Here is a 13,178-nt window from a genome sequence, read left to right as displayed (position 1 = left end):
CCTGCATAGCACCTTCATCATGTTCATATGTCATATCATGGTAGACCTGACCACATTTTGTACTTGTAGATTTTTTGGCCTTGAATATTGAGCACTCCCCTGAAACTCATATTAAAGTGACCACTGTCTGTTCCAAGCTTAGATTGGATCACGATGATCCGAAACATCTATGTACCTGCTGTGATTAAAGGCCACATAAAATTAATTTTTGTTCTCGTCCGGAGGATTTTGAATTAATGGGAGGAATTTTTTTTCAATGTAAAGGCAGTATCGGTACATTATAGTTTTCGGTGTTTTCCAACAGTTTACATCTAATAGATATAACAGTGCTCGAAGAAACGTGGAGGCCGACCCCCGTGGGGGAGGAGGGGCACCCATAATTAAGGCCTACGCATCGAGATAAAAACATATATACGGTAGACCTATACGGGGCCGGGATGTGTCGGTCGCTCTAGAGGTTCGACGTTCGCTTTTATGCAAGAAATGATTTAAAAAAATCTAAAAATGCCTTAACATTGGTCCCGATTTGATATCAATTTCTAAGCGCTCTTTAGCAAACTCATTGTTCATTGAATTGACAACTGACTAGGCGAATTCGCACGAGATTTGCGATTCAAAGAGATTTGGCCATTGCTCATTGAAATGAATCTCGTATATGGACAATATAAGTGTGCTCTTTCATTTAAGGGATCTGAAATGAGCGTTTTGAACGTTTCGACAGTATTTTTTGTGGGACAAGAGAGCACATCAGACAGATCGAAGTGCATTCTGAATAGATGTCTTTCTGAATAATAATTTTCATTTTTTTAAATTCACGATATAATACAAATTTTATGACAATTTATTAAAATTTTTGATATACTGTATAACAGTCCTCGAAGTAAATTTTATAAATCTAATGATATATTCTTAAAGCGTATGTAGCTGGGAGGAAAAGCCGACGATTAATTGAAAATTTTGACCTTTCATATTGAAGATATGGATTTTTTTCCAAAAAGACCTAATTTTTTTTTGTGTGTTTTGGGGAAAAATTCATATCTTCAATACGAAAGGTCAAAATTTTCAATTGATCGTCGGCTTTTCATCCCACCTACATACACTTTAAGTATAAATCATCAGATTTATAAAGTTTACTTCGAGTACTGTTAAATATCAAAAATATCAATTTTAATCATTTGTCATAAAATGTGTATTAGGGGCCTACATTGCGAATTTCAAAAATCTAAATTATTTGCTATCAGAACTGCATTCTTCGTATTCAGAATGCAATTCGATATGTCTGAGGTGATCTAATGTCCCGAAATAAATACTGTCCAAACGTTCATACCCCAGCCTTAATGACATAAAATTTGAAAAATATTGTAAAGATTACTCGGGGTTTTGACTTTTAAAACCTACACCTACCTTGGTCAAAAATAGTTTTTTTTTATCCCGAGTGGAGTAATCTTGGTATTTCTACTCTTTCTGATCTTAATAGAGGTTACAATTTAGTTAAGACTTTTGAGGATCTTGTCATTGAGTATGAAATTCCAATTAGAGATAGACGGAAATACAATTCCCTCATGAATGGAACTATGATTGAATGGTTTGTAAATCCCATGAATGTTGATGTGAACATTTTTGATAAAATTGTGGAAACTTTGTTTGAAACAAATAAAGTGACAAAATTTGCATACAACATTTTAAAGACTCAGGATAGACCAGAAAATGCAGAGGTTTATTGGATTAACACTTTGGGAGTTGAAGAGGAAATTGATTGGACATCCATTCATGAAAATTATTTTTAAATGTACGATCGAAACACACCTCAGGGCTTTTTACTTTAAAGTTTTTAATAGAACTATCTGCACAAATAATTTCCTTTATAAAATTGGTAGAACTGATTCGCCTTTGTGTTTCTTTTGTAAGAAATCAAATGAATCTTTAGCTCACATTTTCTGTGAGTGCGATTGTGTGTCTCCTTTGTGGAACAAACTTAAAATTCTATTTTATAATAAAACTGGTGAAAATTTTATTTTTTCTAATTTTGAAAAATGTTTGGGACCGATACCACTAGTACAAAGCATTACACATGCTTGAACTTTTGTATTCTCTGTCTCAAGTTTTATGTTTACAGGTGTAAGTTTCAACAAATTATTCCAAATTTTCAAGCCTTTTTATATTTGGTCAAAACTAAGTTTAAAACTGAATATAAGATTGCAGAAAAAATGGTAAATTGGGAAAACACTTTAAAAAAATTTCATTTGATATCTCAGGAGAGTGAATATCAATTTAGTTTTATTCATTTTGCAAAAAAAATTGTGCAAGTGAAGAGCGCCCTCTCTGGCAATAAGAACATACCGTTGTGACATAATGCTTACATCAACGTCAAGGGTGTAGTCTTAGCTCTCAAATGCCGTTTGTTCTGTTCAATTTGCTTGTTTTAATCTCGAGATATGTTTAGTTAAAGACGAAAGGGTAAAATCACAATTGTGCCACTTTTACTAGGGAAGAGGGCTTTACATGTAACACTAACAGTGATAACATCAAGTTTAACAAGAGTTCCTTCGTGAAATCAAAAGAATCCATCAATTACACAATACAAAATTTATTTTTGACTATTTTTACTGTTTTATCATGATACAGGAATGATGATTCTGTTTTTCACATATTGCTGTAAAAAATTATTTCATTATCTGCTGTTCTGCATGTGCATGTCAATGATTTTATCATGGTAAATACTGTTCTCTTAGTCACTTAAGACATGTTAAAAGACAAACAAATATTGCGCACTTATACATACATGTTATAGGTTAAAGAACGCGTATTATTTGTTGGGAGAGATATTAGACAAAATAATGCACGCGTGCTGATGTTGATGCGTCTAATGCATGCGCCCCGAAAGCTATCAGCTATCATTGATTTACATGTACAGCTCTCTTCCCTAGTAAAAGTGGCACAATTGTGATTTTACCCTTTCGTTGTTAAATAAACATATCTCAAAATTGGAACAAGCAAATTGAACAGAACAAACGGCATTTGAGAGCTAAGACTGCGCCCGTGACGTTGATGTAAGCATTATGTCACAACGGTATTTTCTAATTGCCAAAGAGGGCGCTTTTCACTTGCACAATTTTTTTGAGACAGGCTGTATGTGCCCATTTATGCCCATTTATACAGATAGTAGTACATGTATTCAAGAATACCATCATGAATGTTGTCTTTGTCCTCGGTCTTTGTCTATGTTGTCTCTCTTTGTACCTGTTGCTTTATTAAAAGTATTGATTATAATATTAAAAGTATAAAAATTAATGTGATTGTAAATATATATAAATGTAATTGTTCATGATCGTTGGGAACTGGTGGTTCTTTGTGTATGTTTTTTCTCCCTCCACCAGTTCCAAGCACAGGGAATAAAAAAAATAAAATAATGTGCGTGAATAGTTCGTTTTCAACAGATTTACCACATTCGCATTGAATTGTGTCATCTGTTGACGTAATAAAAAAGTGTTTTTTTTAACGGGAAGTGTTAGCTTTCGTTCGATATAAAAACTTTTCTGCTTGGATGAAGGGAACATTCGTTGTTTTGACAAAAAACACAATCATAGAGGCCGTATTTTCCACCAGCTAGAAGCTCACACAGCTCTTATGATGCCATGTACTCAATCGTGTAGTGTAAACACGGGGTGTGTATAGACAAGTTTGGTTTTGTAGCCAAACCTTTCGATATGGAAAAAAAATGTCAAAAAATGTCAAATCAGCCGTTTTTAGGTAAAAAAATCCCCAAACATGGGTATAGATATCGGAGTTCCAGCGGCACACCCCTGTGCTAATGTAATTCGAGCCCCCCCCAGTGTACTCTATACCGTTTATTATTATTAAGCCTATTCTGTATTAAATTTTACCAAAACATTCGAAGGTATTGAATTGATTTTAATCTGTTTTTTTTTTTTTTTTCTTTCTTTTTTATTTTTTGAATACCGAATCCTATAAGTTTTAGGAGCGGAGAAGTTGAGGAAGTACGAGAGCCAGGAAATAATTGTATACGGCCTAAGCAAGGGCTGCTAAGGCAAGGGACGCACTGGAAAGTTCGAGTTTTTCTCATGCAAGGTTCTTGCTATAGTTGCTGGGTTCTTGAAACCATTTATTAATTCCGTCAAATTTTAATTTTGTTATTCCTTACCCAAAATGCTGAAATGATGTTAGTAATAACTGCTGGGAAGACATTCTGTCCAACCAGGAAAAGTGAAAGAAACCCACTGGCTATTTTGGTCATTTAACATTGAGTTCTATCTATGGCGGACATAAAGTCATAATTATATGTCAAAATCGCTCTGTGTATTGAGCTACTAACACAACCAATTTGGCCGATTCCTTTAGGTGTAAGTTGGGACATGTATAAACATTACCAAAAGTTCAGGTTTGAAAAAAAAAAAAAAAAAGATCGTACATTATGGCTTTAAATTAAGACCATTCATGCTTTTTGGCATATTATATAAATCAAACACATTGTTAATCATTTTTGTTCGTTTGTTTATATCCGGTCGGAAACAGGCTTGGGTCCTAATGGGACCAGATTCAAACAAATTGCCCAAACTAATGAGCAAACGGGCTTTTATCATGTGTTTAAATACGCAAATATTGAAGAAAGAAAAGGAAATACCATTTCTCTAGGAATTCTAAGAAATTCGATAAATTACATTTAAAAAATTCGATAAACATTGGGTTTATCCCATAGGCTATATCCAGCCTATTATCATTTTTAAACTATTAAAGATACGAGATGACCATGGCCTGATGAGTGAAGCCTTCCATTTAATCAACTATGCATCTGTCACAAGGTCATCACTACATTTATGGCATAACATTTAATCTGACTAACTATATGATCGCGATTACTATTATATTAACACGGCACCATATTATTTCTGTCTAACTTTCCAAGGTTCAGGTTGCATCCAGCACATGCACAGTATCGTCTCATGTTTCATTGCTGGATGTCGCGATTGCTGGATGTCGGCCGCTTTTGCGAGATTGCTGGATGTCGGCCGCTTTTGCGAGATTGCTGGATGTCGGCCGCTTTTGCGAGATTGCTGGATGTCGGCCGCTTTTGCGAGATTGCTGGATGTCGGCCGCTTTTGCGAGATTGCTGCACTGAAAACCTAAATTGGTCAGCTGGACTAACTTAAAGCTAGTCCAGATGGTGCCCACCTGGACTAGCTTTAAGCTAGTCAATTTTGCTGGACTAACATGGTTGACTAACTTATCTTAGTCCAGCATGCTGGACTAGCTTTTAGTTAGTCGCTTGACTAGCTTTTGGTTAGTCGCTTGACTAGCTTGATGTTAGTCCAGCACGCTGGACTAGTTCAGGTTAGTCGCTTGACTAGTTTCTTGACTAGCTTGATGTTAGTCCAGCATGCTGGACTAGTTAAGGTTAGTCGCTCGACTAGTTATTGACTAGCTTTAAGTTAGTCCAACTGGTGCCCATCTGGACTAACATAGCCCTAGTCAAGCCAGCTGGACTAATGACTAATGTAACATGCTCGACTAACCTCAAGCTAGTCCAGCCAGCCGAACAAACCTAATGCAAACCATACATGCAGTTGCAGATTGGATACAGTCTGATAAGGGTTATACAATTGGAAAGTAAATGAGCCACATGTGGATTTAGTCTAGATAGATTAATGTTTGCTTATTGCTTCCCTGCATGAATTTACAAGAATTATTCCATAGATAATCTTGAATCATGCAGCATAAATAGTGAAATATGAAGCAAAAGCAAGCACCAATAATTAGTACAGAACTAGACCTGCATGTTGGCGAGGATTTTGATTTTTCTCTTCTGACCATGTTGTCTCATTTCATCTGGCTACCTAGTACCCACCACAGACTGTATCCTATCCTCTTTTGGAGACAATAGATTCTGAAATAAGAAACAATTCAAAGTCCAAAATAACATTAGAAAAACTTTATGACATTCTTATCTTGCATCCAACAAAACATTATGATACCTAACTCTTCATAATATTATTATAAAAGCCTTAAACATAAATTACAAAGATTTCTGTTTATGAAATTTAGTAAATAAATAACTAATTATAAATGTATTTAATCTGTCAAAACCGTAACTGTTTTTTGTTAAAAACAGCTTGGTTTGACAGATTAAAAACATTAATATTGATCATGTTGATTACAATTCACAGTATAGAGTCAATCCAGATATCATACAAATTAACATACAAAATAAGCATCATGGATAGGTATAAATACCATTTTTCACACTGATATGGCAGTGACGTCATTGCATATTATAGTCATCCAGCAAACAAACTCATGATGTTCCTTTTTTTTAAATCTACAATTCATATTTGCGAACCTTAGAGAAAGCGAACCTTATAGAGATTGTGGTCCTTAGAGATAGCAGACCACCGCTGGTCGGAAAGGGCATTATAATTTATTAATGCCTGATTGGGAGAAAAATAGTCATTAAAGTTTGTCACTCATATTCACAATAATGAAGTCACCACAATCAAAAGTTTTGATGAAATCATTTTGAATGCGTATTAGATCATGAATCAGGCAAGTTTCATGTGCATGATTCAGATAAATCCATCTTTGACAGGCAAAATTAGTGCAAGGTTCTTTTTTCACACTGCTTGTTTGTGTAACGTCTTTAACTCGTTATTTTGCACGGCTGATGTACAGCATTTTCTTCTTGATGAGTTGCAATTGTTGGAAGTCCATTTCTACCACAGTTGGGTTACATTTCAGCAGAACCTGAAAGCAAATTATACAAAAAGTTACTATTAGTTAAACTTTAATAGGCAAAATGAATATTCCTACTTTCACATCTGGCAGTTTTCTGAACAAATATTTTGTGTCAGCAAGAACTCTATTTACAGTTTAATACATGTATAGTCTACGGAGCCCCCAAAGTGATATGACTTAGTAACTCACGGCCCGAGATAGTAACTCGGGGCCCTGAGATAGTAACTCAGGGTCCAGAGATAGTAACTTGGGGTCCCGACATAGAAACTCGGGGTCCCGTCATAGTAACTCGGGGTCCGACATAGTACATCATGGCCCGAGGTAGTAACTCAGGGCCCGAAATAGTAACTCGGGCCCCGAGATAGTAACTTGGGGCCCCGACTTAGTAACTCAGGGTCTGAGATAGTAACTTGGGGCACGAGATAGTGTGGCCCCGCATTAGTAACTCGGGTTTGAGATAGTAACTCAGGCCCTGAGATAGTAACTTGGGGCCCGAGATAGTAACTCAGGGCCCCGAATTAGTAACTCGGGCCCCAACTTACTAAGCCGGGAGTCCGAGATAGTATTTCGGGGCCCGAGTTACTAACTCGGACCCCAAGTTACGATGTCGGGGCCCCAAGTTCCTATCTTGGGCCCTAAGTTTTTTTTCTTCCATGTCACTTTGGGGGTTCCGTAATAGTCCCACCAATTAAATCACCAAAATTTACGGAAGTTCTTACACCTCCAAAATTTTGGTTGGTCATGTATTTCCACATCATTTTTTGGGACAGTGTTTACCAGGGACAGTGTTTACAAATATAGCGTACTGTCGTAAAGGGCATGGTCAGATTCTGACATTCTGTTGTGTTTTAAAGATCCCTCACATTGAGGCCGGCATCACACTAATTTCTGATTTCTTGGTGATGACTTTCGAGTTAAATTGCCTTAGTAGCAGTTTTAACATTTAGAAGCAAAAATGTGTTTTAAAATGGCCATAGAACCAATAATTGAGGCAATACGGGGGCATTTGCTTCCCCCATATTTTTCTTGGCCCCCACTTTCAACTTAAATTTTCACTTTTTGCAGCAATTTTACCCAAAATTTGTTGATTTTGCCCCCCCCCCTGAAATTTACTCCCCATCCCCCACACCCACCCAAAATCTTGGTGCCGCCACTGAGAACCATTGTGTGGTAATCACAGTTTATAACATTTAAACATGCTAAAACGTAACATATTTCAGGCATAAAATTTCACTTGGGGTTATAATATATGAGCTTTCTTCTGATACCAAAAAAATCTTCCTTTTGATAAGATATTTGTAACAGTAGGGGATGAGGCTGTCATCTGGTCATACATTTTTCAATTACCTTTGGTATTTGAGTGAAATCCTCCAGACTGTATAGTGTATATGATGGCTTTGGGTCTTTCAAGCTTCACGGTTGCATCTCGTCAGAAAAGGAACAGAACCTATACATGAAAAAAAATACATGACATTAAAATGGTATAATTTGACAAACTGTCGACTGTAGATTTTGTTTGGGTCGTGGTTATTATTCTAAAAAGTGATAATTAATAATTTTGCAGACCATGTACATAGCATTTTTAGCAAGTTATTACTATTTAAATGAGTCATATTTGAAATTGGTTTTAAGTTTGACTTTAAATTTCTTAATAATAGTGAAAAAAATCTGTTTAAAATTTCTAGTTGGTCTATTAATATATAGTATTTATGAACAAAAAAGCATCCATCCAGCTTTAATTAATGATTTCTGCTAAGTTTAATTAGCCTAAGCATGGCACATAAATGTATACCACCAGCACACCACACGTCAACACGCTCTGTATTCTGTTTGTAAACATGTTGGGTAATATTTTAATTAATATGTATTTCAAATTTGATCACTTTACTAGTTTACCAAAATTAAGGTTTCTTAATATCCGAATGTTCTCGAAAGTCGAAATTATGAAAAATAGTGGTAGTTTTTCAATCCAAATAAAAATAATACTCGTTTTAGAACAAAATAGGGGTTAAAATTGCTCAAAATGTTCTTGAAATGTGGCTCAATCATGGGTCGCTTTGAATTTACAGACGATCTTCATCATCATGTGTTTGATTAATTTATAACTGGGGCTTTGTAATTGTTGAGAGCCCCTGGAGGAATTTGCAAACGGCATACCCAAAAATGCTTGCCCCTACCTCTAGGCCTGCCCAAAATCCACCCCTTGTGTAGGTCCCCTATATGCCAAATTTTTGGGATCTCATTTTGCAACCATGGTCTATATTGCGAGTAGGAAAATTTACATAGCATTTCCATACTGTTTCCTAAGCCTTTTAAGATCATTTTATTTAAAAGGTGCCCCTGAAGGGTGTACCAAAATTGCCCCCCCCCCCCCCTTTTCGGCTAGCCAAAAAGTCCCCCCCCCCTCCCAATTTAATTTCACTTTATTCCAAGTAGTTTATTCTAATTCCATTGTGGTCCTTGAACCATGAATTGTACTTTACATTTAGAATAAATTATAGCAACAAACAATAAAGTATCAAAAACAGTACCGTACACAACTTTACCCCCATCCCCAGTAGTGGCTTATAATATTAGTGTACACAGAGGCAGTCCCTAATTTAACTGGAGGATCTGGGCTCATCAGCTAGCTTACCAATACCTTATCATGCTTATATCATTATAAAGGTGCCAAGGCATGTAGGCCTACTTTTACTAAAATTGATGACCAAGGCCCAAATAGGCCTACAAGTACATTGTAGAATATCATATATATAGTGTACACATGATTGCTATAAACAACAATATGTATCATGCATGATGTATGTATTGTGCTGTTTACTGTATACGGTGCATATAGGCCTCTGAGCTGATATTATTTTTGTCTTTCTGATGTAATATTATAACAAATTGCAACCTTACATATATCAACACAAAGCAAGACTTACCTAGAAGTGAATGACATGTTATACAAAATCTGGATGAATTAATTCCAGGACATTTTGTGGCAAAAACTTGAGAGCGTTGCTCTGTAGTGAACCATTGAAGTGAGTATGCAGTTGACCTCAGCAGTTGACAGTTGCAAAATCTATGTTTGCCCACTTGAAGACCTGCTTAGATTTCAGTTGGGTCAGAGGTCACATACCACAGAGTACTGGCAAATTGACTAACTTAAGCTAGTCAAGCCAGTCCATCTTCCTTCCTGCTTGACTAACCATAAGCTAGTCAATCCTTAAAACTAGTCAAGCAGGACAAATCACATTAGTCAAGCCAGCTGGACTAATCAAAAACTAGTCCAGCTGGCTGAAAACTAGTCCAGCAGGCTTGACTAGGTTGAAATACTAGCTAAAGCTAGTCAAGCAGGCTTGACTAACCAGTTTGACTAGTTTAAAGCTAGTCCAGCCTGCAATTGACTAGTTTAAGTTTTCAGTGTGGATGTCGGCCGCTTTTGCGAGATTGCTGGATGTCGGCCGCTTTTGCGGGATTGCTGGATGTCGGCCGCTTTGGCGGGATTTCGGGATAGCGGGATTTCAGCATCGCTGAGTTTCGGGATAGGATAGCGACATTGCCATTGGCGCAATTTATCAGTTTAAGCAGGTGGTGCATTTTAGGCGGGTGGATAAAGTTAGGCGGTGGCGCGATTTAGGCGGGGCGCATTTTAGGCGGTTGGCGCATGAAGTGCAGCGCAGCGGCCGCAAAGCGGTGTTTTTTAGCGGGGTCGGCATTTCAGATGCGGGAGCGGTTAAGAGTTTGTCGGGTGGAAAGAAAACCCGCTTTTTGAGACACTGTTTACTTTTCTCGGGTATAAAATCAGCGGAGGCGGCCGCAATAAGTGACATATCGGCTTATTTTCTGCATGTCGCTAAGTTACCGATATTGGAAACCGAAAGCCGCAATTTGCATTGAAATTACACGTTAATTTTTTGGCGGGTCGGGGGTCCGCTCTCGCTTTCCGTATTTTAGTCTCCTCCGCATCCAGTTTGGTTACGCTCCCTCCACACAAACAGTCTGCCAATGACATCGAACGAGCTCTTTTTGATTGGCTAGCCGTTTTTCTGACAACGTCATCCAGCTTGACGTCAAACAAAGCTTTCAATTGGTCGATCGGCTAGACGGCTACTTCATTATTCATGAGCAATTTTGACCCGCCATCTCGCCAGCTAACCGTGAGGTCAATCAAGTTCCCGTATGTACAGCTCTCCAGCTACATATGTGTAGCCAATCAGAAACGGCGTTATAAGTGGCCATTGGCAGACTGTTTGTGTGGAGGGAGCGGAACCAAACTGGCTGCTGTGGAGACTAACATCGTTTATTGAACATCGTTACTGCGCATTGCAAGTCGGCGTGACGTCAAATGACGAATTCTCTGGTGTACTCGCAAAGGCTTATGGGATGTACCGAAAAGGTGAATCGATCCCGACCTTGGCTTCAGTACAACTTCAGATCTGAACTTGAAAATCTCCTATACACGACAAAGGCCAACCCACACTGGTGGAAATCAGACATTCACGAATTGTACCTCAAGTGTTGAGACAAATCGGGTCATCTGAATCGTGATTAGAAAAACAATCTGATTGTCGTCATTCGTATTGAGGGTTCAACTTTGTAATATGTAGCGCAAGCGACAAATATAAATGTGCAAAAGTTCAAAAAGCAACAAATTTCCATGTTTTTCCTTTCAATATCCACATTTCGATATTCTATTCACAAAATGCATTCCAATAAGTGCAAACATGCACAGTATTATTAAGTGATTCTTGACAAAATGTCTGAGGAATTTTGTGAGAATTGTCAAAATCTGTTCACGTCTGCTAAATTTTGCAGAGGTAAATCCATTGTGTTAAGTCCAAAACATCACGTTGTATGGAAACAAACTTTGTACCGTATGCATCACATCACGTCACATTATCTGATTAGAAAATAGTTACTCGTTCTACTACGTGAGCTCACGTTATATGGCTGAACCACTACTAGCATGGACGTGTTGTTGTTTTCAAATGACGAATCTACCTTTTTGTCTTCTCAACCTGAAGAAAATGAACTTAATGCTAATTGCTGCTAATCTGTTATGTTGTGTAGCACTTTTAAACAGGTGTTAATATGATAGCTACAACTGTACTCAGTTTGGCACATACGTAATAATGATGATGTTGTTATGGATTATCAGAACATCTTCATCAACTAAAGGTAATTTTGTTCATAACCATATAAGTATAGGCTATCCGGCATTAATCAAACATGACTGACCATTGCACCTTGTGATTTATACACCATTCCTATACTTGTCATTTTCTTGCCGTTGATGGAGTGAACATCGATATCTCACCCTTCTTGTCTTAACTTTCGTTATTGTATAACACGTGATATCGATGATCACCCCAACGGCAGGAAAGTGCCAATTGTAGGAATGGTCTATAACGATTCTAATGTTTGCCTCTTTAGTTTTTAGGGTTAGTACGAGGATAGTGTTGGTAATCATGGTTATGGTGGTTTATAAACGATACGGCAGGTCAGGTAACGGACATGATGGTAAAAGGTTAAGTGCGGGTATGTCAGGGTTGTGATGAATTAATCCTTCACATGCCTAAATAAAAAGATACTGTGTGTGTTTTGCTGCGGACGACAGTGGTGATGATAGTGGTGGTGAAGAGACTTGAGTGGCGGAAGAAAGAGCAAGAGCTTGAGTGTCAAAAATGAAAGAAAGGTAGTTTTCCATGCGCCGGTTCGCCGTAGCATAGGTACTGAGCAAGTTAGAAATGAGCTTAAATGGTAATAACTCAATTTCCAAAATGTCCTAATTTAGTGTGGTCTGAGTGAATATCACATCAATTATGAAGAGCTTATTTCCAAACCGTGTTAAGTACACAAACCCATGTATCTGATTTTCCTGTGCGATATTGCAATACAGGTATTATGATTTTAGTTGGCTGCACTATTACAAAGCAAACGCACAGTAACAATACTGTGTAGGACTTTGTGTCCCAAATGAGAACAATAGTCTGCATATTGTTGTGCCGTATTGTTATGGTAAATAATAGTTTGTTGACAGTACAACTCTTTGTCATTGTTTGTTGCTAATGTCAAACTTGTCAAAGTAATTGTGATTGTATCATACAAGTAAATGAGACACATGGGGTTGTGGACTTAACTCGGTTTGGAAATAAGCTCTTCATATACCAAAGTCTTCTACGTGTATTATAGCACCAGAATATGACAAAAGACTGGAGGAAGCAGAACTTAATGAGGTAGACATTTTACAGTCATTATTTTTTGCTTTAATGTTGATCAAGAGTCACATTCCTGGTTTCTTTGCTATCGATATCAGATCAACCAAAAACCGATTAATAATTATGCCATGTACTTCCGAAGGTTCTTGACGTAACCATGGTAATCGCTGTTTTCAGTGCAATGATGGATAATGATGGAGGGTATCATCTAACATGTTCAATGCT

At 37.4% G+C, this 13,178-nt stretch overlaps 1 long non-coding RNA gene across 1 annotated transcript; it reads right to left on the bottom strand.

The window, feature by feature from the left end:
- Nucleotides 1–5,536: 5,536 nt before the first annotated feature.
- Nucleotides 5,537–10,030, bottom strand: LOC140139453 (uncharacterized). The gene is made up of 3 exons (XR_011857127.1): nt 9,675–10,030; nt 8,095–8,194; nt 5,537–6,756 (listed from the first exon to the last, which is right to left on the bottom strand). It is a non-coding gene; the product is annotated as an uncharacterized lncRNA (long non-coding RNA).
- Nucleotides 10,031–13,178: the final 3,148 nt, after the last annotated feature.

Source organism: Amphiura filiformis, chromosome 18, assembly GCF_039555335.1.
Source record: "Amphiura filiformis chromosome 18, Afil_fr2py, whole genome shotgun sequence".
Classification (NCBI taxonomy): domain Eukaryota; kingdom Metazoa; phylum Echinodermata; class Ophiuroidea; order Amphilepidida; family Amphiuridae; genus Amphiura; species Amphiura filiformis.
Note: the sequence above shows the minus strand (reverse complement) of the source record. Positions and strands in the feature narration are given on the sequence as shown.